The 27,241-nt window shown below is 41.3% G+C and overlaps 1 protein-coding gene across 2 annotated transcripts in view; it reads left to right on the top strand.

Annotated features, from left to right (window-relative positions):
- Positions 1-27,241, top strand: part of TRPC4 (transient receptor potential cation channel subfamily C member 4) — a 370,139-nt gene that overhangs the window by 64,515 nt on the left and 278,383 nt on the right. The window lies entirely within an intron of this gene.

Here is a 27,241-nt window from a genome sequence, read left to right as displayed (position 1 = left end):
CTGCTCCCCAGCCAGCCTGTTTGCCCCCAACTTCCCTCCTCTGCCGGCCTGGTCATCTCTAACTGCCCTCCCCTGCAGGGTTGATCACCTCCAACTGCCCTCCCTTGCAGGCCTGGTGCCTCCCAACTGCCCTCCCCTGCTGGCCATCTTGTGGTGGCCATCTTGTGTCTACATGGGGACAGGATCTTTGACCACATGGGGGCAGCCTTCTTGTGTGTTCGAGTGATGGTCAATCTGCATATTACTCTTTTATTAGATAGGATAGAGGCCTGGTGCATGGGTGGGGGCCGACTGGTTTGCCCTGAAGGATGGGGGTTCCCTTGGGGCGTGGGGCGGCCTGAGCAAGGGGCCTGTGGTGGTTTGCAGGCTGGCCACGCCCCCTGGCAACCCAAGAGGAGGCCCTGGTATCTGGAATTTATTTACCTTCTACAATTAAAACTTTGTAGCCTGGAGCAAAGCCAAGCTTCCTGCTCGCTCTGTGGCCAGCAGCAATTTCTGTTGGAGTTAATTCACCTTCTATAATTGAAACTTTGTAGCCTAGAGTGGAGGCTTAGGCCAGCAACAGGAGGTAGAAAGCTTGGCTTCTTTTGTTACCGGGGAAACCCAAGCCTCCTTCCCACTCTCTGTGACTGTAGCCATCTTGGTTGGGTTTATTTGCATATTTGTTCCTGATTGGCTGGTGGGCGTGGCTTGGCTGGTGGGCGTGGCTTGTGTAGTGGAGTGAGGGTTAATTTGCATATTACTCTATTATTAGGTTAGCTATTTCATCAATATAGTGGAACTAGCAATCTTAATTTTTTTTAATTTCTTTATTGATTAAGGTATCACATATTTGTCCTCGTCCCCCCATTTCCATCCCACCCCCCTTCCCACACATGCCCCCACCCCCCTGTTGTCCTTAACCGCTGGTTGGGCTGATATGTCTGCACACAAGTCCTTTGGTTGATCTCCCCCTTTACCCCCACCCTTCCCTACCCTCCCCCCGAGGCCCGACAGTCTGATCCATGCCTCCTTGTTTCTGGGTCTGTTCTTGTTCATCCGTCTATGTTGTTCATTATTTCCCCTAGATGAGTGAGATCATGTGCTATTAGAAATACACTTATAAGAACTGAAAATGAGACAAGCAATAATGGTTATGGTGACAGGCAAATGAATCGGTCTGTAGTGAGTTTCTTTCTGGGCCAACAGTTCTTTTGAGACCCAATTTCAATGTCCAACAGTTCCTTATGTGTACATGTCAGCACTGACATTTCAGTTCTGGATGGTGGACAACTGGTGGTAATGCAGGTCCGACTCTGTCTGGTTTGGTCCTGGGCAATCTGCAGTGATGCACAGCTGCTAACTGCTAGTATGGGAAGGCCACATCAGCGTCTTCTGTCTCTGGACTGCTTCTCTTCTGTCTTCATGGCTGGAGTAGTCCTGTCGATTCCTCTCTTGCTAGAATCCACATGGTCTCGGAGTTGTTTTCTGAAAATATACAAACATATTCTCGACCAAAAGTTAATAAAGGAATATTTTCTATAAATTTGACTGGGGATCCTTTTTCAATTTTTGCCCAAATGATTTTCCTCTGGCTTGTTTTATCACCTTGTGTGTTTTTCATGGGTGTCTTGCTTTTAGCCTTACAATTAATTTTCTAAAGTATTAATTTTCTAGATGTAATTTACTTACAGGATATTTTTCCTTACATGATATTCCTCTACTATCCCCTCCTTTTTTGATTTAAATGTTAGGAGGCTTTTGAAAATTTTACAATGTAGTCTTGATGGTTTTTAAATTTTAATTTTTTGCACTATAATATTACTCTTTTAGGTTCATTATATGGTACACAATTTTATCGTGAGATGAAGTACCAATAAAAATTTTAGTAAACACTTTAGGAACATCTTTTTGTCCAGTACAATTATTTTTTCTAGAATATTCACTTGTTTCAACTAGCCAATTTAAATTTGCCTGAAAACTTGACTACTATTTTACTGTCAAATTTATTACTCTAACAATAATCTTCTTTTACCCTGTAAATATTGGTGGAAGGGATTATTTGCCTTCTTGAGTAGGTCCTGAGCATTCCTGGTGGTAGGCTGGATTTAGATATCATAAACCCACTTCCCCACAACATGGGTACAAGACAACTCAAACAATTCTTGTTGGAGTGATAGGGCAGCTGCTGTCGGCCAAGTCTCTGTCGGTCACCTGGGTCCTGATCTGAGCTGGGCATGGGAAGCACGAAGCAGCCATGGGGGCAGGAGACCTCCCTCAGAAGGGGCTAGGATTCAGGCCCCTTCAATGTTGGGGGGGTGAGGGTCTGTGCCCCACCTCTGTTGATCCCCAAATTCTCTCCTGATGGCCCCTCTGCGACTGTGCCTGTCTTAGGTTGTTCCTTCCTTGAGGAATCTTACCCGTCTCTGGCTAACCAGCCATCCTCCGGGGCCAAGCAGGGTGACGTGAGGTTCAGTTTTGTCTCCTTGGTAGCCTATGCCCCCGTGGCCTCCATGCCCAGCTCCTGTCTTGGGATCCCCTCGCCTGCTGGCGGAGCCCCAGCACTGATCACATATCTTTTGGAACCCGGGTTTCTTCTCCACGGGGGGCTCAGTTCGCCCTACTGGGTGAGAGACAGATCCATGGCACCAGCCATAACGAGACTTCAACCTCGACATGAACAGAGAGCTCATGCAACAGCTGTGAGCAATTAAATTGTGTCAAGAGGGTCTCTCTTGGCCTAAAGGGTAAGAGGGACCAATATAGAATGCTCAGGTGCCCTCCCAGGAGGCCCTTCTCTTGGCCTAAAGGGTAAGAGGGACCAATATAGAATGCTCAGGTGCCCTCCCAGGAGGCCCTCCACACAACGAAAAGGGTTAAATCCTTACATGTCCTTTTTAAATTGCTGCCAGACATTCCAAGAATTAGTTTGTACGTTTGCTTGGGATAATTGTATATTATGCTGTAGTAATTCTAAATTATCAAGAGATGTGTTAAGTTTGTCTCCAAGCACCAAACAGATGACTTTTTTTTTTTTATTCCCATTTTATTCTCTTAATTTTTGTTGGAACTGAATACTTTTGGAAAAGTAATTTAGCAATGTTTAGCAAAATCAAACTAAAGAAAAAATGGCATTCATATTTAATCACTCATTAATTTATGTATTCAAAATAGAGGTGATTATGTAAATTACAGTATCATTTTAATTAAAACGTTGTATGATCACCACAATGATAAGACTTAAAATCTATCAAAGGATACATAAGTATCAAGTAACTGAATTCAACATACATTAAATAAATAATATTGTATTTAATTAAAAATATGTGAACACTAATTCTCTTGAGAACTAGGGGTTTGCATGTGGACAAGACTTTCTGAGCTTAAATGTAAGGCAGATATTTAGCCTATAAAAATATGATATGCATGCCATCATTCTAATAGATTGATGATCTATTTCAATGAATTGTTGGTTGGGTTACACTGAGCAAGACTGGGGGGGGGTTAGATTGATAGATTTGATTATTGAGATGAATAAAATCAAGAATTCTGTCTATTCTGTTCATTGGTATATTACCCAACTTTGAAGAGGGACTGTCATAAAATATGTGCTCCAAAGTATTATTGAATGGCTGGAAGACTACCACATTAGCACTAGAGACAATAATTCACATAAACAGAAAAACTAATGTGAAGTCTTTATGTAGAATAAGAACACTGGGCTTAAGTTTGATCCTTAGAAAAGAACACTGTTCCAGGCAAGAATAAATATGATGAGGGGACCCAGTGAGTGAAACTGAGAAAGAATAACCAGAAAAAATAGTGATAATAGTGATGATGATAATTATCTATACTAATAAAAGCCAAGTGGTGTCTCGCCCTCATGTCATCACAAGAAGGCTGTCCCAATGTCATCACAAGATGGCCGCCCCATGTTGTCACAAGATGGCAACCACAAGATGGCTGCCCCATGTCATCACAAGATGGCCACCACAAGATGGCCAGCAGGGGAAGGCAGTTGTGGGCAATCAGGACAGCAGGGGAGGGCAGTTGAGGGCGACCAGGATGGCAGGGGAGCTGTTAGGCGTTAATCAGTCAGGCAGTTGAGCGGTTAGGAGCCAACAGTCCCGGATTGTGAGAGGGATGTCCGACTGCTGGCCTAAACCGGCAGTTGGACATCCCCTGGGGTCCCAGATTGGCGAGGGTGCAGACTGGGCTGAGGGACACCCCCCAGTGCACAAATTTCATGCACCGGGCCTCTAGCCCTATATAATAAAGGGCTAATATGCAAATGGTTGTCACGCCCTCGCACCCTCATGCTGGGGCTGGGGGACCTGAGGCCATGCCTCCTGCCCCAGCAACAGGGCCGGGGGACCTGAGGCCATGCCCCCCACCCCAGTGCTGGGGTCAGGGGACCAGAGGCCAGGCCTGGGGACCTAAGGCCACACCCCCAACCCAGTGTCAGGGCCGGGAGACTTGAGGCCAGGCTGGGGGACCTGAGGCTGATCCCCCTGCCCTGGTGCTGGGCCAGGGGTCCGGAGGCTGTCCCCCCCTGCCCAGTGGGGCTTGATGGGGGACCTGAGGCTGTGCCCCCTACTCGGCATGGCTTGATGGGGGACCTAAGGCTGTGCCCCCCACCCTGCAGGGCTTGACGGGGGTGTCGCTGGCCCAGTCTGGGTATTGCGTGATTTCAAGGCACACATGGGTGGGCGGGGACTTGACTCTGGGTCCCCTGGCGTGTCCCAGACTCTGACAGGAGGGAGATTTTCATATACATTTTACTAATTTTCTTTCATCTCTGACACTTCTATTATAGAGAAAGAGCAAATAGCAATATTAAGATATTTCCTCTAATTAATTCCCTTTTAATGTGTATGAATTCCGTGTACCAGACCACTAGTAATATTCATAACAGATTATGTTTTAGTAAATGTACACAACACTTATATTCATCATTACTTTTATTGCATAAAAGAACCCTATGAGGTAAAGACTATAATTATCTCCATTTTATAGATGAGAAAATTGACATTTAGGGGGAGGTTAAAGAATGTTTCCAAAGCTACACATGGTTAATGAGACAGCCAATATTTGAGCCCATGCGCTATCACCCACGGAAAATGGAGTCATGGAAGCTGACAGACTGATGACTTTTAAAAAGGAGAGTGTGATAACCACCGGCAGGTCATATTAAAAATGGAATCACTGATCAACATTGCTATCAGAAATATCTGAGGTTTTTTTGTTTGTTTGTTAATCCTCACCCAAGGATTGTTTTCCGCCATTGATTTTTAGAAAGAATAGAAGGGCGGGGGAGAGACAGAAAGAGAGAAACATCAATGTAAGAGAGACACATTGATTGGTTGCCCAAACAGGAGCCCAGATAAGGCCAGGGATGCAGCCTGAAACCAAGGCACGTGCCCTTCACCTGGATCAAACCTGAGACCCTTGTGTCCTCGGGCGACACTCCAACCACTCAGCCAAACTGGCCAGGGTAAGATGTCTGAGATTTTGCTACCTATGGTTTCTTCTCGGATGTATATGGTTTCATGACTTCCATTAAGTCTTTTACCCATTTTGATGTATTATTATGTATGGTGTAAGTTGGTGGTCTGGTTTCATTTTTTGGCATGTACCTGTCCAATTTTCCCAGCACCATTTACTGAAGGAACTGTCTTTGCCCCATTGTATGTTGCTGCCTCCTTTGTCAAATATTAATTCAGCATAATGGCTTAGGTCAGTTTCTGGGTTCTCTGTTCTGCTCCTTTTATTATACCAGTACCAGGTAATTTTTTTTTACAATGGCTTTGCAGTATAATTTAGTATCTGATATTTTTATCCCTCCTACTTTGGTCTTTTTTTCCTCAAGATGCTGCAGCTCTTTGGAGGCTTTTTCTTGGTTCCATATAACTTTTTGAAATATTTATCCTATATCTGTGAAATATGCTGTTGATATATATACAGTGAACAATAAAAAGCACATGCCATCCTAGGAGATACACAGCTTAAATTTTCAGTAACGAAAAGTACACGTCCAAACTTTGATATGTACACTTGTGAAGCTGGCCCACCAGGAAATTATTGTTCTACCTTTCAGATAATTCAGACTGTGTCTATGTGAGGACAAACAGCTGAATCTGGCAAAACTGAACAAGATAGTTTTCTGCTCTTTCTCCTAACAATCATAGGTTTGTCACATAACATTAGGTACCTCCATGTTATTTAGTTATTTAAAGATTACAACATACTTTCACATTTAATCTTCATCAAAATCCTGTGAAAATTTACCTTAAGAAGGCTTTGATATATATTTCTCCAGTTCTTATTCTATAATGAGAAATATCTTGAATAAATTTCCACATTTCAAAATGGGAAAATGGAAAAGAAGAAAAAAAAAAACTGGCTTTGTCTTTTTTTTTTACACAAATAAAAATGGTTGAAAAAAATGTAGGATTTAATACATATGTCCTTACTCTTGTTACCTGAACTACTTCAGGATATCACAGTTGCCTTCCATACAAGACACAGTCTATTAATTAAGAATTTAGACTCCGGCATCAAGCTGCATGGCTTTCTCTGTGACCATGGGCAAGCAATTTAAGTTCTCTATTTTCCTCATTTGTAGAAAGGGGATGATAATAATACCTACTTCCAAAAATGATCCTGCAGACTAACAAAAATGAATTTGAGGATTTTAGTTACTGATATGCACATGACATTTACCATGTGCCACGCCAATGCTAGGCACCTAAAACTCCTAGCATTGGCGTGGCACATGGTAAATGTCATGTGCATGTCAGTTACTACTTGTGTCGCTATCATCAGTATCAATGTATATTTGTATTAACAGTGTCAATGAGATGAAATAATTTTTGCCAAATCCTTGTTTATTTGGCTCAAGTGTGTATCATAGTTCTAAAATAAATTTGTCATCCAAGTTATTGTAGAATTATATTTACTATGTACCTCATAATACCTACTCATATCAATACAGACTGTATTTGCTGCTATTTTTAATTCAAAGCAGATAAGTAGGCTTACAAAAATTATTTACTTAATATAATTTAAAATGATTAAGATTTAAAAATTTAAAATAATTACTAGTACTGATGTCCTATATAATAAAAGGCTAATATGAAAATCTACCAAACAGCAGAACAACCGGTCGCTTTGATGTGCACTGACCACCAGGAGGCAGATGCTCAGCCCAGGAACTGCCCCCTGTTGGTCAGTGCACTCCCACAGCGGGAGCACCACTCAGCCAAAAGCCGGGATCATGGCTGGCGAGCGCAGCTGCAGTGGCAGAAGCCTCTCCCACCTCCACAGCAGCACTAAGGATGTCTGACTGCTGGCTTGGGCCCACTCCCCATGTGGAGCAGGCCGAAGCCATCAGTTGGACATCCCCTGAGAGCTCCTGAGAGGGCACAGGCCGGGCTAAGAGACCCCCCTGAGTGCACAGATTTTGTGCACCAGGCCTCTAGTATGCATATTTTTACTGGATATATCACTGACGAAGGTTTGAGTAAAATTATAAGTATTTTGTATGAAAACCCTTCCAGGAGAAAAGAGAATCAGGAGTTGTGTAATATGCACTCTCATTCATCACTTCTCTCTCTCTCTCTTTCTCTCTCTCTCTCTCTCTCTCTCTCTCTCTCTCTCTCTGAATGGATATTTCTCTATTCTTGTGTAAAAAAAAATAATGTCTTCCCTTTGCCCTGCTTCCATTTGAAGAGAGAAGGGCAGCTTAATGACCATTAAACTATATTAAAGCACATCATGAAAATGATCAGATTTGAGTTGGGTTCTGAATGTTTGTTATATTGGCTAAGTGGATAAGAACAAAATTACCAATGAAAAGTTTGATGCTGGAATGATTGGGCCATAGGATGCATGTCAAGAGAGAGTACAAAGTAAATTTTAATATACAGGGTTGGACCTGAGTATAGAGGCCTTTGTTTATCAAATAAAGCAGTTTAAATATAATTGAATTATTCTAAGGACAGTGCTGATACAGAATATATTGTCAACTAGTGTTTAATGAACCTCAATTAAGGATACTTTATGTAAATAATTATAGTACAACTCTCCAACGGGACAAAATGAAACCTCAGGGGCATTTCTAGAGATTCATACATACAGCATTCATTCTAATTCAAAGATTCAATAACACCATAATATTTTATATACAACTATTTATTCAACTTTTCTTTTTTATAAAATGTTCAGATGATACCCACATTTCAATTATAATGAATATAACAATAATGAAAATAAGTAGAAAGAAATATTTTCACAGTACTTGCTTTTCTGTAGGAAGGGTTTACAGAAGTGAGACTGTGGTTCTCAGATTTGATGTAAGCATCAGATACTTTCCAGCAAGGCACTTATTCATATTCCTCTAGCTCTTGATAAGTGAACGGGCCTATCTCCACAGATTCTTAAATTTGACAATATGTTGGACCAAAATATTGTAGTACGTTATTATTTTAATTTGCCTTTCCCCGATTAATAATGAGAAAAATCATGCTATGCTTCTGATTTTTTTTTCTTCTTCTTTAATGCACTTAGTTATAATAGTCCATTTGTCCATTAGGTTGTTTATAATTTTATTTTCAATTTATAGGTTCCTTGTGTGATGTGAATATTAAGTATGTCTTGTGTGCTTCAAATGTGTGTTTTACTGTAGTTTACTTATCTTATGACTTTATTGATATTATCTCTGGACATTCTACTTAAGAATTACATAATCAAATATATAGTCTTCTATTCTGTGTTTCCAACCTTTAAGAAGTTCCCATACATAATAAGAAATAAGTCTGGTTAAAATTATATTAACTGATTTATATTTCTTGTTATATTCTTGAATTCTACTCTCCATTTCATAATTTTTGCAATTCTTGGATATGTAGTCCTCAATAGGCACTAATGAAATGATTTCATCAAGTTATAAATAACAACATAAAACATTCTAGATAAAACAGTATTAAATGCATATGTATATATTTTTTGAGCATATGTATTATTAAGATTAGATCCTCTTATGTAGAAATATCTTTTCCCCATATTTTGGATCCATTAAATAATAAATAAATGCATAAATTCCTCTGATGTGTCACTATTTCTTCTTATAAGTTTTATTTTTCCTTAAATTTCTCCTAAGTGTTGTATATTTTATCACCATTAATAATAGCAACCTTTTCATTCTATAAGTAATCAGTTCTGTTTATAACTTGTACTGTTACAATAGAGAAAAATATGGATTTTTGTAAATGTATCTTGTATTAAGCTTTGTTAATGCTGTTACTATATCTTTCCTTTTCAAAATATATGGCCATGTAATCTGCCAGAGATGCATTTGTTTTCTTTCTTAATATGTTATGGATAATTTGTTTCTAATTGTATTGAATTAGGTAGAGACATTAAAATAATAGTGAATGCTATTGTGAAAATAAATATCTTAGTCTTATTTCTAATTTTAATAAGAAAAGCTTTCAATCTTTATTATAAGGTTTGCTATTGGTGTTTGATAAATAATCCATCATATTTAGGAATAGCGATAGATTTTATCAAATACTAGAGGCCCAGTACATGAATTTGTGCACCAGTAGGGTCCCTCAGCCTGGCCTGTGGGATCGGGCTGAAACCAGCTCTCCAACATCCCCCAAGGGTCCGAGATTGTGAGAGGGTACAGGCCAGGCCGAGGGACCCCATCAGTGCACTATTTGGCACAGGGAGGGATGCGGGAGGTTGGCCAGCCAGGGAGGTACTGCAGGAGAGCTTCAGGATGTGTCCAGCCATCTTGCTCAGTCCCAATTGGCCAGAGCCTAGCAGCAAGCTAACCTACCAGTTGGAGCATCTGCCTCCTGGTGGTCAGTACATGTCATAGCAAGTGGTTGAGCAGCCTTAGCATATCATTAGCATATTACACTTTGATTGGTTGAACGGCTGATTGGACGAGCAGACACTTAGCATATTAGGATTTTATTATATAGGATTTGGTTATTTGTTGCTTATTTAAAATTCAAAAGTAAAGAAAAAAATGGCAACCAAGAAATATAAAACAATATAGAGGTCAAAACTAATAATATTTATTATTACACTAATATGAATCAGCCAATTACCCCTAATTAAAAGACAGAGGCCCATATACATATAAGCTAATTTTGGAAGACTTATGTTCTTTGTAAGAGACTCAGTAAAATAAAGTGCTATTTTGTTTCTTTTTGCTCCAACCTCAAACCCTACCCACCAGTTCCTAGGTTATAGTGAGATATTTTAAAACTGAATTCCAAACTGTTTTTGGATATTCTCTTCACATTTGTCTCTTCTGCTTCAAGTAACCTCACTTATCAACTATATTAACAAACCCCAGGCATAATAAATATAAACATTTACCTTAACTCTACATATTGCAAGACTCATTCCTCAACCTACTTTTGCCACTTATGTGGAGGTGAATCACTTAATACTTGATAATAATACTATTTGAAATATTTGCTCCTATAGGATATTTAGGTGATGTACCTTCTGAATTCTAGTATTGCCATAAATACATTTATTTTTCTCTTAACAGGAGAGTGATAACTTGGCTGGAATCCTGAGTCACATTCTTTTTTTAAAATTTATTGTTATTAATTGAATTTTTTCAGGTGACATTGGTTAATAAAATCATATATGTTTCAGGTATACAATTCTATAATATGTCATCTGTATATTGTATTGAAGTTTAGTATTCTTATACCCCCCCTTGTCCTCTCTTTTACCTCCCCCACCTCCTTATTCTTTCACTAAAAATTGGCTATAGGTGCAATTATAATATCTTGCATATTTTAATGAGGGAAGATAAAAAAAATTAATATTAGTTGCTTTTCCATTCTTACTCATTCTATACTAGAAGCCCAGCGTGCAAAATCGTGGTGCTCGCAGCCCCGCCCTCATGCGCACACCCTGCCGCGCTCACAGCCCTGCCCACCCATGCGTGCCCCACCCACCTGCCCGCCTGCTGGCCACCAGCTTTGCTGTGATCAGAGCCTGTGGGCCACCGGGGAGAAACTGAGAGGTGCTCCATGCACTTCATGGTGATCGGTCGTTTGGTCGTTTCGGTCATGATGCCTCTGGCCCTTTATTATTATGATAACTGGTAACTTTACAATCTTAATCTTTCTAAATATTTTTGGTAATTTGGGATATCACCAGAAAGCTTCTATGTATATACCATTGTTTTCATTATTTCAAAGACCTTTTCAGTCTACAGATCCAACATTTTCTTAGAATAGGAAAATGTTGCCTGCTTTAAGAATCATTTATTTGCAAACATTTTCACTATCTGTTTTTTATTTTCTTCTTAACTATAATTTGTTTACATAATAAGGCTTCTGGATCTTTCCCCAAATATCCAGAATTTTCCCTCATGAAGTAAATGTTTGTGTGTGTGTATGTGTTGTGATATATTTGTTCTACTTGATATCCTAAGAAATTTATAATTATAGAGAATTCTAGCTTTGAATAAAGATGAAAGAATTTTTAAATTTCAAAAATAATACTATATATTTATTTTCCAGACAGTCTTTTTAATTCTCTAGTTGTCTATCCTAGAAAACAAGCCTCTGCTTAGTGCTTTCTAGTTAAAATTCTCATATGAGTCTCCCAATTCCAATTTAAGCAGACCTGAAGAATTTCTTAAATGCAATAGATAAAATTCAAAGAAATCTGTGAATGAGGATGGGAAAGTTACATCTTATTTGACTAAATTTTGAATTGAATATATGAGTTTATTTAATTCTGAACATAGGCAAAAAAAGTCTTGTAAGCAATTCTTAAGTCTTTGTCAATAGTAGAAATCATAGATGTTTTAGTATCATAGCACTGTTTACCATATATCTGATATATTTGTATATTTAAAATTACTTTAAAATTAGTCTAATTACTTGCCAGTAAATATTTTTATTTAATGCACTAGTAGAGAAGTATATATGTTATGGCTTCACGTTTGTTTTAAAATATGTTTAAATACATTTTTTATTGTAATACTATGCATTTATGTTTAGAAATATTCTTTCTAAATAAGGATCCACAGACTGCTTCATGTTTCCAAAGGCGTCTGTGGCACATGAAAATTTAAGGACCTCTGATTAGAGTCATATGCATTAAATGGTGGCTGATTCCTTTTGAGCTGCTTTTTATAATTATTTTCTGGATTAAGGTTTCATTGGATGTGAGATCAAACTATTAATATCTTTAAATATCAGCCCTTAGAGCAGTGAAAGGCACAGAAGTATTTGCTCTTATACATTAGCTATGATCATACTGGTAAATCATTAGCTCTAAGCTAAGACAAGAGGGTATTTCTTTTTTTGCACACGTAGAATTTTGACTTCTGTTTACTAGTAGTCTTTCCAAGCAACAGTTTAGCCCTAAAAGAATAAATTTGACTTTTCTGAGATAAGATTGTAGCCTAACCATTCATTCACCCATCCAGTTGTTCGTTCATTCATTCATTCATTCACATAGCAACCACTTGGATTTTGTGGAAGTTCATTGTGCATGTGTATGTGTTTGTGTTAGCCTGTGCATGTGTGTGTATTTCAAGTTTTAAATAACTGATAAAAAGTGAATTTTAAAATATAATTCTAAGTTGAAACTTTCTTACATTGGTTTGAATTAGAGAGTCAGTCTTATGTATATTTATAATGCTGATTTTTAAAAAATGTATCTTTTGATACATTATATAACTAACATTGAAATTAAAAGCAAGCCCAGCTGGTGTGACTCAGTGGTTGAATGTCAACCTATGAACCAGGAAGTCACAGTTCTATTCCTGGTCCGGGCACATGCCCAGGTTGTGGGCTCAATCCCTAGTAGGGGGTGTGCAGAAGGCAGCCTATTAATGATTCTCTCTCATCATTGATGTTTCTATCTCTCTTTCTCCTTTCCTCTCTGAAATCAATAAAAATATTAAAAAAATAAATTAAAAGCAAAATGAACGAACTCAACAATTTTTATTGAAGCAATTAATAAAAGTCTCATAAATATTCTATTATTGTGCTATCAAGTGGTTTTTTGAATAATAAAAATTCCATGTTAGAAGGTATATTCTTTCTCATATAACAGAGATAATAAAAGACTTTCACATGGTATTATAACTAATTAAGAGTAAGTCCAGATTAGGTTATCAATCTACTTAGTCTTAAAAATTTAGGATATACTGTAAATAAATTTATTTTATTCGATTTATACAAATTCACTGTAATAAATGTTGAATTTAAGAGAATCAATACTCAAAGTGAATGAATGTTATTCCAACATGAATTTCTCTCTTAAAGTTTTTCAATATTTGAGTAAAATATCACACTCTAGATTTAAAATATATCCAGCAGAATGGTAGTGAGTCACTTCAAGGTAAAGCATTTGGATTAATTCTGAGAAAAGTAATCAGTTTTGAGTTAATATATTCCTTGTGTGTGTCAATCATTTTTAATGTTATGTGACATGAAAATAATTTAGTTAGTAATACAACTAATGTTATTGTAAAATTGAGAAAAATGCATTAAATAAATATTCATTCATACTGTCTGGACAGAATAAAAGACAGAACAAGTTTCCAGTTACAAAATATTAAAACCAGGAACACTTATTTGACTTCAAGATCCTCTTTTAATCGCCTCTTCTACTTAGTTATAGATTACTTAGTGAAATAAATATGTAACTCAATCACTTGAAATTTATTTTTTAAAAATAGTTGGGTGTGTGTTGCTTGTTTATTTGTAATGCTAGTATATATTTTCATGCATATCTGTATGCCTGGGTATAAAACTTTATTTATGTCTATAGATTTTACATCTGTTAAAATAAGTCAAGTATAGTGTGATTTTTATCTATACAGGGTTATGGTCATGACATTCACATCTGCCCTTAAATATACTAAATGAAAATTTTGGTAAACAAAATTTTCTATCAAAATCACTTTTATTTAATAGTAACTAAGAACCTATTGTAACTTATTTGTTTATTTTAATGTTAAAAATGTGTTCTTCACTTGTGAAATTGGAACAACAAAGAAAAGAGGTAGAGTTGCATATTGAAGATATTGAATAAAACAAATGAGAGGGATTAAGGTAGGAAATACACTGGTTTGAAAATGAAACCTGAAAAAGGAAAAGAAAATCTATTTTTCTGGATTTTCTAAATGTTTCTGAGGTCAAATGCCTTACATTTTAGACTTATTTAGATTTCTGGATAGTAAAATTTCTGAATAGGTAGTGAATTTGACAACAGGCTGAAAAAATATGTCAGGTGCAGGAGTTGAGCAAACAAGACTCTCTGAGTTGCAGCTATTTGCTGCCCTATTAATGGCTTCAAATATTGTCCATTTTCCATGGAAGGAGGTGGTTTGAGATGGAACTCTCACCTACAAGATTGGTAAGACATGACCCTTTACCAACCCTTATTCATAGCCTTCTAAAGGACAGAAGAGAGAGGAAGGGTAATTGGTCCTAAATGGATTTAGGACTTCTCTGAAAGTCTCCTTTTAGTGCTAGGCCTGGCAAATTGCCATTACAATCTTCTCCAATGTAACTTTGGATTTTTTAGTTTCATTAATGTTCAGTGTTTCCTCCCAGACAAGTGGACACTGAACTCCAAGATACCCCAGGGCATCTGAAAGGATCCTCTCAAGTTCTCTGATACTTTTGTACTCCATACTTCTGCTTTCCCTCTTGATAGGGTGTGATCACATTTCCATTGCTACAACTCTACTTCAGACTGCATTAGTTACCGGGCGTTTTTATCTGCCTCCAACCATTCTAATTTTTAATTCACTAATCAAAACATGCTAGCCTAATTCTAATACTTAAGAAGTATCTTATTTAATTTGTGTAAATTCTTCTACAACTCTATCAATTTCTACAAAATAATGCTATGCAAAACTTCCCCTAATCTATATTGAGGTATTTTACAATTATTTACCTTTCTTTATATGACTATATCATACTCAAATAAAGTTTTTCTTTGAATCCATCTTTCATATTTTCTTCTTGTGGCTGTCATTTCCCTATAACTTTTCTATATCACTAATAGTTCCAACAGAGCTTAAATGTAAACTCATACTCAAATAATTTCTAATTCTACATAGGAAATATGATCTTTCCTCTTTAAATTAATTTCCCTTTTACTTTATTCATACTTTCTTTAGGGAATTCACTGAGTTCTAATGCTAAATTTCATTTCTATAATATTATACTATGTTGTGTATGAGTGAGAGTAAATGAAAGGCATTTATGTGATTTGATTATTATGTGATAAGACTTAGTGAATATTTTTTTCTAGTTTGTTTGAGTAGCTGCAAATCTGTAAACCTGGGACATTTACTTGGAATGAGCTAAATGCACCGGCCACCTATGGAGAAAACTGGGTAATTTATGTCTATACTAGAGGCCCTGTGCATGGATTCCTGAACATTGAAAGGAAATTAATTAGAAGGTGGCCAGCAGAGCAGGACTGGGAGAGATGGGCCGGACACACCTGGAGCCAGCCTACCTTGGTCCCTCCACAGCTGGCCACACCTGGCGTGGTGCTGTGGCTCGAAGGGCATCTGTGGAGTGAGCAGGATCCCTCCTGCAGGTGGGGTCCCTCAGCCTGGCCTGTGGGGATCAACCCAAAAATGGCAGTCTGACATCCCCTGAGGGGTCCCAGAGTGCAAGAGGGCACTCTGCAAAGTTGCTGTCGCTCAGCAGCTCCTGCATTGAGCGTCTGCCCCCTGGTGGTCAGTGCACATCATAGCTACCAGCTAGTCAACCAGTCAGCTGGTTGGTTAGCCTTTTATATGTATACTAGAGGCCCTGTGCACGAAATTCGTGCATGGAGGGGTGTCCCTCAGCCCAGCCTGCACCCTCTCCATGCTGGGACCTCTTGAGGGATGTCCAACCACCTATTTATGGGCGGTTGGACATCCTTCTCACAATCCAGGACTGCTGGCTCCCAACTGCTCACCTGCCTGCCTTCCTGATTGCCCCTAACCGCTTCTGCCTGCCAGCCTGGTCACCCCCTAACCACTCCCCTGCTACTCTGATTGATGCCTAAATGCTCCCCTGCCAGCCTGATTGCCCCTAACTGCCCCCCCCCCCGCAGGCCTAGTCACCCCCAACTTCCCTCCTCTGTCGGCCTGGTCACCTCCAACTGCCCTCCCCTGCTGGCCTGATCGCCCACAACTGCCCTCCTTTGCAGGTCTGGTCCCTCCCCTGCTGGCCATCTTGTGGTGGCCATCTTGTGTCTACATGAGGGCAGCCATCTTGTGTGTTGGAATGATGGTCAATTTGCATATTACTCTTTTATTAAATAGGATAGAGGCCTGGTGCATGGGTGGGGGCTGGCTGGTTTGCCCTGAAGGGTGTTCTGGATCAGGGTGGGGGTTCCCTTGGGGTGTGGGGTGGCCTGGGTGAGGGGCCTGTGGTGGTTTGCAGGCCAGCCACGCCCCCAGTGACCCAAGTGGAGGCCCTGGTATCTGGGATTTATTTATCTTCTATAATTGAAACTTTGTAGCCTTGAGTGGAGGCCAAGGCAGGCCAGGGTGGGCGGAAGGCTTGGCTTCCTCCATCACTCCATGGCCGCAGCCATTTTTGTTGGGATTTATTTATCTTCTATAATTGAAACTTTGTAGCCTTGAGTGGAGGCCAGGGCCGGCCAGGGTGTGCAGGAAGCTTGGCTTCCTCCATTGCCAGGGAAACCCAAGCCTCTTGTTCGCTCCATGGGCGCAGCCATCTTGGTTGGGTTAATTTGCATACACGCACCTGATTGGCTGGTGGGCGTGGCTTGTGGGTGTAGCAGAGGTGTGGTCAATTTGCATATTACTCTTTTATAAGATAGGATACTAGAGGCCCTGTGCACGAAAATCATGCATGGGGGTCCCTCAGCCCAACCTGCACCCTCTACAATCCAGGAGCTCTCAGGTATGTCCTACTGATGGCTTAGGCCCACTCCCCAGGGTTCTCTGCTCTCTGCGGGGCCTGGGGGTTTCACTGCAGCCATGGAGATGAAGCCCCCATGCCCTGCTGTCCGCTCTCTGCCTGCCGCCGCCATGCGCCATGCGAAGGAAGCCCCAATGCCCTGCAGTGTGCTCTGTCTGGCAGGCCTGGGGGCTTCACCAACACCAACACACTAAGGAAGCCCCCATGCCCTGTTGTCCTGGCTCTGTCTGCCATGTCTGGGGACTTCCCCTGCCACTGCCACCCTAAGGAAGCCCCCAAGCCCTGCTGTCCAGGTTCTGTCTGCCGGGCCTGGGGCTTCCCCAACATAACCCTGCGAATTAAGCCCCCAAGCCCTGCTGTCTGGTCTCTGTCTGCTGGTCCTGGGATTTCCCCACTGCCTCTGCGCTAAGGAAGCCCCCAAGCCCTGCTGTCTGGGCTCTGTCTGCTGGTCCTGGGGCTTCCCCACTGCCACCATGCTAAGGAAGCCCCCAAGCCCTGCTGTCCGGGCTCTGTCTGCCGTGTCTGGGGGCGGATCCAGCCTCACTGCTTGGTCCCCGCGAAGCCCCACGGGGCTGACGGCCCAGACGCTGCAGCACCAGTGGAGCGGGGAGGCTGGATCCGCCCCGTCTGGAGGCAGATCCAGCCTCACTGCTCCGGCGGACAGGCCCGGACACTCCAGCAGCGGGGCTGAGGGGACTGGGTGCCGCCATCTTGTGGCTATGGGGGCCACCATTTTGTTGTGGAGTGATGGTTAATTTGCATATTACTCTTTTATTATATAGGACTAGAGGCCCAGTGCACAAAATTTGTGCATGGGTACGGTCCTTAGGCCTGGCCAGAGATTAAAGTGTGAGTGTCTGACATGGAAGGGCACATCCCAACTGACCTCTGGGCTCTGAGCAGCACCTGGGCCCTCAGGTCCCCACTTACCCCCCTCTGCCTGTGTTGCGGTGCACTAGTCCCCACATGGAGATGTGGTAAGCGTGGCTAGACACTGTGGGTCGGGGTGCAGCATGGGCCTCTGGGTCACCCAGTGGCACCACACGGAAACTGGGCGGGCAGTGCACTCTCTCCTAGCCAGCCTCAGCAGACTAGCTCCTGCGCGAACCCACAGTGAGCCCAACCGGCCCCTGCAGTCTCAGAAGCCCATGGGGGCCAGCAGCACCTCCACTGCTGTCTGCTGCCAGTGACTTTTTGCCGACGCCCACCATGTTCTGTGCCGCCCCCTGGTGGTCAGTGCACGTCATAGCGAGTGGTCGAACTCCTGGTTGAGGGGACAATATGCATATTAGGCTTTTATTATATAGGGTATCTTCCATTGATTTCAGAGAGGAAGGGAGAGGTCAAGAGAGAGAGAAACATCAATGATGAGAGAATCATGGATTGGCTGCCTCCTGCATGCCCCACACTGGGGATCAAGACCACAGCCTGGGCATGTGCCCTGACAGGGAGTCAAACCTTTACCTCCTGAGTCATAGGTCTACTTTCAACCACTTAGCCACGCCTGCCAGACTCTTGTTCTTATTTTAAAGGAGATATAATTAACACTCCAGAGGTCGACTTGCCCAAAATAGCCAAGTTTTGCAGTGACAGAGTCTGAAGGAGGGAGGTGGACTGGTTCTAAACATGCACTCATGAGACACTGTCTCTGGCTCTTCAAGCAGCATTCCTCAAGGTCCTCAGATTCCATGCATGACCCCCCACCCTCCCTACTTGACATCAGAGCTGTGGAGACTGGAGGATGGGAAGAGCAATCTGTGGTTCACCTGGGAGGGCCATGGGAGGGGGAGGGAAGGGCAGAGCTGGGAGCACCACAGACTCCGAGTGGAGTTACAGGCAGTGACCTGGATGCTGATCGCCCTGTCCCAGCGTCTCAGGAGCGTTTCTTTCTCTGGAAGCACTGCAAGCATTGCCTTAGGCTGCGGGACTTGGGCCTGGCCTCTGCAGTTCTGTTCTGTGGTATGGGATCCTCTCTGTCCTGGAAACTGGAGTCGGGGATTGGAGTCAGACCACCTGGGCAAGCCTTTTCCATTGGACCCTGAGACCTTTTGTGTCACCTGTGACCCCGTTCCGGGCACAGCTGATCTGTGTGTCCACAAGGGGGCTTCATTTTCCTAGTTTTCAACATTTGCTTTCCCTAATACTGTACATTCTGTTTTGTTGTATTTTCTACCAAAAATAAAACCATTTGCTTGTTCCCAATAAGTACTTGTCATCACTGAAGAGAGCTTCGGGGGTGGGTGGGGGCTGTGGGGGGAGTTAGGCAGCCAGCCAGGAATGACCCACCTCCTGGACCTCAGGGTGGGAGGCTGGTCGTGAACATTCCAGGACCCTCATGTAGAGCTCAAACTAAGGTCTGGGTTTTATAGTCAGATCCTCAAAACGAACCGCCCCCTGCCAACAGCTGCTGGAAACCCTGCCTTCCCAGGGGCTGAGTGGAGTATGGTGCATCCTCCCCGCTTCCCCGCCCACATCGTTCCTCACACTCTGGCTTCCCTCCAGTACACCCCAAAGCCTTCACCTCAGCTGCCAGTTTCCACTGTCTCTACATTGCCTTTGGGGAGGGTGCTGTCACCTCCTGCTGTCTCCCTGCTTCCTCTTCCCCCTCAGTTTGCTCCTGACACAGAAGCCAGCAGGTCCTCACCTACAGCCTTTTATTAGCATAGATAAATACACTCCAAAGATCATGTGCTTGTATGTGAAAGATTGTAACAATAGGATTATCGAAAAGGAGAGCCAGAGAAAGTTAGCAAATTAAAACAGGGTAATGGTGGGGATATGGGTGTGATATTTAAAAGATTTGTTTTGAGAAAGATTAGTTCTTAAGCACAAAAAACTAAAGGGTCTCTTTTTCCTACATTGTTTCACCTTCTTTGTTTGTTTTTGTCATCTGAGCTTGATTCAATTGCTAATTGGACAGCCCAGAACTCTGATTCCATGACTTTACCCTATAGAAATGGCATTCCCCTTTACACGCAGTAAAAATTAATAGATTATAGAATGAGACACACACTGTTAGCTAGAGACTTTACTTAAGTGCAAAAAGGATATTGGCCCAAATATTCTAACATTTCCAAAAAACTGTTTGTATCGGCAGTTTTTTACTCCCAATATGTCAACTGTTTGCTATTGTTAAAGAATGTAAAATGTTGCAGAATACCAAATTTCTTATTAACACTGAAAACAGTTGTAGTTAGCAAATAATTCTTATATTATATGGTCTATAGTAATTTTTTACAGTTAATACTTTATTCAAACTCTACTAATGCATTATAGGGAATATAAAGCAGTAAAACTATCAAGATTTCAGCAAGTACAGTAAGTATTCCTCTACCTTATCCACAGGAATACCTTGTAAAACCTCCGGTGGATGCCTGAAACAACAGATAGTATAAACTGTATATATACTATGATTTACACACATATGTGTGTGTATGTGTATGTGTATATATATATATATATATATATATTAGAGGCCCGGTGCACGAAATTCATGCATGGAGGGGGTTGTTCCTCAGCCTGTACCCTCTCCAATCTGGGACCCCTCAAGGGATGTCCGACTGCCCGTTTAGGCCCGATCCCTGGGATCCGGCCTAAACGGGCAGTCGGACATCCCTCTCACAATCCAGGACTGCTGGCTCCCAACTGCTTGCCTGCCTGCCTTCCTGATTGCCCCTAACCACTTCTGCCTGCCAGCCTGATCACCCCCTAACTACTCTGCTGCCAGCCTGTTTGCCCCCAACTTCCCTCCTCTGCCGACCTGGTCACCCCTAACTGCCCTCTCCTGCAGGGTTGATCACCTCCAACTGCCCTCCCTTGCAGGCCGGGTGCCACCCAACTGCCCTCTCCTGCTGTTAGGGCTTGTTTCTTATTTTTCAGTGTATTTCACACAGCATCTATTATAGTATTGGATTTATAGTAAACTAGAAGCCCAGTGCATGAATTTACGTGGCTCCACCCACCCACGCTGGTCTTTGGTCGCTATGGCATTAGGACCACAGGCCTTTTATAATATAGATTACTAAACATTTGAATTCATTTAATGGAGAGATATGGGAAATGTGTGTTCTAGCTTTCTGTCAAAATGGCAGTCATCTCTTTGAGGATATGGACTGTTTCATCTTTATTTTTCTCAATTATGAGACTATAATACTTTGCCAGACAATAGATTCAATAAATATTTGTTGATTGAAGTATGAATGTATTATTGAATTACAAAGATTTTTAAGTTATGATAGTATTTTTAAAAAAGAAGTTATTTGAAGTTAATATTTTGGAACAATCACCTTGGCAGTAGTGGAGGGAAGTCATTGAAGACATATTTTTTATTATTTAGAATTGTTTATATTTTATATTACTAACTTTTATAAAACCCAATAGCCCCTTTTTGTCTTGTTAAGGCTTTCATTCTGTTAGCTGTTTAAGCATAAAGCCATTTATTTCTTTTATTGCAATATGCTGTAAAGACAGCATATAAATTATGTTGGAGTAAAAAGAAATGCTACAATGATTTAAATTTTGTAATTTTAAAATTAGTTATTTATTGATCAATAAATCAGTATTGAATATATTTTTGGTTGGATTATTACCGTTTAATAATTATTCAACAAAATTAAAGTTATTATAAAAATAAAATTAGAATTGTTCATGTATTAACAATTATAAATTCACAATGATTTATTTAGACTTAAAAATCATAAACAGAATATTTAGTCTTGGTATATTCTCATATATTTTAATCAATTACTTAATAATATTTCTAATATTATGACACTGACCTTTTTTCCGAAACTGTATTTCCTTCTTTAAAATCTATTGTTGACACTATTACAGATGTCTCCCCCCACACACTTTTTACCAACCTCAACCCAAACCCCAAGCTCCCTTCCTCTGGTCTGTGTTTGTAGGGTATGCCTATATGTTCTTTAGTTGATCTCTTCACCTTCTTTCATCCAGTACACACCATCACACTCCCTTCTGACATCTGTCAGTTTGTTCCATATATCCATGCCTCTGGTTCTATTTTGTTTGTCATTTTATTTTGTTCATTATATTACACATATAAGTGAGATGTTATGGTATTTGTATTTTTCTGTCTGGCTTATTTTTCTTAGCATAATAATCTTCAGGTCCACACATGCTGTCTCAAGAAGGAATGATATCCTCCTTTTTTACAGTTACATAGCATTCCATTGTGTAAATGTACCACAGTTTTTTATCCACTCAACTACTAATGGGCATTTGGGTTGTTTCCAGATATTGACTATTGTAAATAATGTTGCAATGAACATAATGGTGCATATATTCTTATGAATTGGTGTTTCAGGACTCTTAGGATATATTTCTAGAAGTGAGATTCCTAGAAGTGGGACAAAGGCAGTTTCATTTTTAATTTTTTGAGGAAACTCTATACTGTTTTTTTACAGTGTCTTAACCAGTCTGCATTCCCACCAACAGTACACAAGCATTTCTTTTTCTCCACATTTTTGCCAATACTTGTTTATTGATTTAACTAGAGGCCCGGTGCATGAAATTCATGCATGGAGGGGGTTGTCCCTCAGCCCAGCCTGTACTCTCTCCAATCTGGGACCCCTCAAGGGATGTCCGACTGTCCGTTTAGGCCCGATCCCGGTGGGCAGTCAGACATCCCTCTCACAATCCAGGACTGCTGGCTCCCAACTGCTTGCCTGCCTGCCTTCCTGATTGCCCCTAACCGCTTCTGCCTACCAGCCTGATCACCCCCTAACCACTCCGCTGCCAGCCTGTTTGCCCCCAACTTCCATCCTCTGCTGGCCTGGTCACCCCTAACTGCCCTCTCCTGCAGGTTGATCACCTCCAACTGCCCTCCCTTGCAAGCCTGGTCCCTCTCAACTGCCCTCCCTTGCAGGCCTGGTCCTTCTCAACTGCCCTCCTTTGCAGGCTGGGTGCCTCCCAACTGCCCTCCCTTGCAGGCTTGGTCCCTCTCAACTGCCCTCCCTTGCAGGCCGGGTGCCTCCCAACTGCCCTCTCCTGCTGGCCATCTTGTGGTGGCCATCTTGTGTCCACATGGGGGCAGGATGTTTGACCACATGGGGGCAGCTATATTGTGTGTTGCAGTGATGATCAATCTGCATATTACTCTTTTATTAGATAGGATAGAGGCCTGGTACAGGAGTGGGGGGCAACTGATTTGCACTGAAGGGTGTCCCTGATCAGGGTGGGGTTCCCTTGGGGCGTGGGGCGGCCTGAGCTAGGGGCCTGTGGTGGTTTGCAGGCCGGCCACGCCCCCTGGCAACCCAAACGGAGGCCCTGGTATCTGGAATTTATTTTCCTTCTACAATTGAATCTTTGTAGCCTGGAGTGGAGCCAAGCCTGGGGCTCCCTCCGCGGCCTGTAGCCATTTGTGTTGGTGTTATAATTGAAACTTTGTAGCCTTAAGCGGGTGAGCCCAGCCAGGGTGTGTGGAAAACTTTGCTTCCCTTGTTGCCTGGGACAACCCTGACCTGCTCTCTCAAGCTCCATTCTGTTGCCATTTCTGTTTGAATTTGTTTACCTTCTATAATTGAAACTTTGTAGCTTGAGTGGAGGCTTAGGCCTGGCAAGGGCAGGCGGAAAGCTTGGCTTCCTCTGTTACCTAGGAAACTTTGCTCTCTGTGGCTGTAGCCATCTTGGTTGGGTTAATTTGCATACTTGCTCTGATTGGATGGTGGGCATAGCTTGTGGGTGTGTCGGATGTATGGTCAATTTGCATATTTGTCTATTATTAGGTAGGATGATGGTAGCCATTCCAACAGGTGTGAGTTGATTTTTCATTGTGGTTACAATTTGCATCTCTCTGATAACTAGTGACATTGAGCATTTATTCATATGTCTGTTGGCTATCTGTATGTCCTCTTTGGAGAAGTGTCTATTCAGATCATTTGCCCAATTTTAATTTGGATTGTTTGTTTTTTGGGTATTGGGTTTTATAAGTGCTTTATATATTTTGGAAATTAATACCTTATCAGGCATATAATTGGCAAATATATTCTCCCATACAATGACTCCCTTTTTCATTTGGTTGATGGTTACCTTAGCTGTGCAGGAGCTTTTTAGTTTGACGTGGTACCATTTGTTTATTTATTTGCCCTTGCCCTAGCAGGTATATTGGCAAAAAATATTGCTGTGAGAGATGTCTGAGATTTTATTGCCTATATTTTCTTCTAGGATTTTTATGGTTTTGCAACTTACATTTAAGTCTTTTATCCATTTTGAGTTTATTCTTGTAAATAATATTTTTTTCTTTTATTTCTGATTTTATTTATTTGGGTCCTCTCTCTTTTTTTCTTAATGATTTTGGTTAGAGGTTCATCAATTTTGTTTATCTTTTCAACGAACCAACTCGTGGTTTCCTTGATCTTTTGTATTATTACTATTATTTTTAGTCTTTAGGTCATTTATTTCCTTCCTTCAACTTACTCTGGGCTTTTCACACTGTATAGAGTGAAAGTTGGTGATCTAGTTTCGTTTTTTTGCATGTACCTGTTCAATTTTTCCAACACCATTTATTGAAGAGTCTGTCTTTATTCCGTTGTATGCTCTTGCCTACTTTGTCAAATATTAATTGACCATAGAAATGTGGGTTGGCCAACCTGGCATGGCTCAGTGGTTGAGTGTGGACCCATGAAGTAGGAGGTTGCAGTTTGATTCCTGGTTAAGGCACATTCCCAGATCACAGGCTTGATCCCCATTGTGGGGTGTGCAGGAGGCAGCCAATCAATGATTCTCTCTCATTATTGTTGTCTCTATCACTCTCTCCCTCTCCCTTCCCCTTTGAAATCAATAAAAAATATATTTAAAAATAAAAGAAATGTGGGTAGATTTCATTGCTCTCTGTTCTGTTCCATTGAACTATATTCCTGTTCTTATGCCAGTATCAGGCTGTTTTTATTACAATGACCTTCTGGTACAGTTTGATTATGTATTTTGATACCTCCATCTTTTTCTTCTTTCTCAAGATTTCTGGTGCTCTTCAGGATCTTTACAGTTCTATATAAATATTTGGAATATTTGCTCTAGTTCTGTGTAATATACCATTGGTATTTTAATGGGGATTGCATTGAATCTATAGATTGCTTTGGAAACTATGAACATTTTAATGATGTTAATTCTTCCAATCCATGAACACAGTATTGTTTCCACTTGTATCTTCCTCAGTTTCATTCTCCAATGTCATACAGTTTTCTGAGTACAGGTTCTTTTACTTCCTTGTTACATTTATTCCTAGGTACCGTATTTTTTGTTGCAGTAGTACCCGTGATTGTTTTCTGTTTCTCTTTCTGATAGTTCATTGTTGGTGTCTAAAAATGCCACTGATTTCTGAATATTAATTTTGTATCCTGCTATTTTTAGTATTTTTACAATTCTTTGTATTTACTGTAGTATAAGTTATTACTTCTCTTTTATTTCTGATTTTATTTATTTGGGTCCTCTTTCTTTTTTTCTTAATTATTCTGGTTAGAGGTTCATCAATTTTGTTTATCTTTTCAACGAACCAACTCGTGGTTTCCTTGATCTTTTGTATTATTACTATTATTTTTAGTCTTTAGGTCATTTATTTCCTTCCTTCAACTTACTCTGGGCTTTTCTTGTTGTTCTTTCTGTAGTTCTTATAAGTGTAGAGTTAGATTGTTTATTTGAGATTTTTTGTTTTGTTTTTTGAGCTAGGCCTATAATAGTATGAACTTTCCTCTCAGGACTGCTTTTACGGTGTCCCATAGATTTTGGGTTGTTGTTGTGTTAAAAATGTATGCTTTTCAATATGGTCATTTTATAATGTTTTTTTGATAAAACATCTTCTAAATTTTTCAAAGTTACATTTTATGTTTTATGAATGGTTGACACTTTTAAAATGTATGGAAAACTATGGTGAAATTATACTGAATTGAGAAAATCCCATTAAATTACATCTGTCATTTAAATCTACATTTACTATAGGAACTTATTTACTTGAAGTTTTTAATGTTTTTGTTTATTTCAGTGAGAGAGGAAGGGAGAGGGATAGAGAGATAGAAGCATCAATGAGAGACAGAGATGATGAGAGAAAAATATCAATCGACTGCTTCCTGCATACCCCCTACAGAGTATTGAGCCCACAACTTGTATGAGTGCTCTGACTGGGAGTCAAGCCATCAAACCAGAGATTTCTTGCTTCTTGTGTCGATGTTCAACCACTGAGCCACACCAGTGGGGCTACTTATAGTTTTTATTTTACTAAATGTCTGCCATAGCAAATACTTAGTGTATAGTTATAGATGACCTCTTGTTCAGTTTTGTTTAAAGGATTTATTTTTCTTTGTAGTAAATATATAATTAAACTAGAGGCCCAGTGCATGAAATTCATGCACAGGAGGGGGGTCCACTCAGCCCAGCCTACACCCTCTCCAATCCGGGATGCCTTGGGGGGTGTCTGACTGCTGATTTAGGCCCAATCACTGGGATCAGGCCTAAACCGGCAGTAGAACATCCCTCTCACAATCCTGGACTGCTGGCTCCTAATCGCTCACCTGCCTGCCTACCTGGTCGCCAGTAACTGCCCACCCCCTGCCAGGCTGATTGCCCCTCACTGCTTCTGGGTGCCGACCTGATTGCCCCTAACTGCCCCCCCTGCTGGCCTGGTGGCCCCTAACTGTCCCCCACTGCTGGCCAGCTCGCATCCAACTACCCCCTCCTTGCCAGCCTGGTCCCTCCTAACTGCCCTCCTGCCTGCCTAATCACCCATAATTCCTCCCCTTGCCGGCCTGGTTGCCCCTAACTGCCCCCCTCTGCCAGCCTGGTTGCCAATAACTGCCCCCGCCTGCCAGCCAAGTCGCCCCTCACTGCGCCCCCGCTGCCAGCCTAATTGCCCCCAACTGCCCCTCCTGCCAGGCTGGTCACCTCTCACTGCTCCCCTGCCTGCCTGGTCATCCCTAATTGCCCCTCACTGCCAGCCTGGTCACTCCCAACTGCCCCATTCTGCTGGCCTTGTCACCCCTAACGCCCCACCCTGCTCTGCTGGCCTGGTCACCACACACAGTCTGCTGTTCAGTCATTTGGCCATACCTCCCTAACCCCCTTGCCCGCCTGGTCATAGGCAGCCATCTTGTGAGGGCCTGATGGTCAATTTTCATATTACCTCTTTTTTATAAAGGATTTTTTTAAATTTTGTTTTTAATTTCTTTATTGATGAAGGTATTACATATGTGTCTTCATCCACTCATTACTCCCCAATGCTCCCCGTACATGCCTTCACCCCCCTATTGTCTGTGTCCATTGGTTAAGCTTATATGCATGCATACAAGTCC

This window comes from Eptesicus fuscus, chromosome 8 (assembly GCF_027574615.1).
Source record: "Eptesicus fuscus isolate TK198812 chromosome 8, DD_ASM_mEF_20220401, whole genome shotgun sequence".
Taxonomy (NCBI): Eukaryota; Metazoa; Chordata; class Mammalia; order Chiroptera; family Vespertilionidae; genus Eptesicus; species Eptesicus fuscus.
Note: the sequence above shows the minus strand (reverse complement) of the source record. Positions and strands in the feature narration are given on the sequence as shown.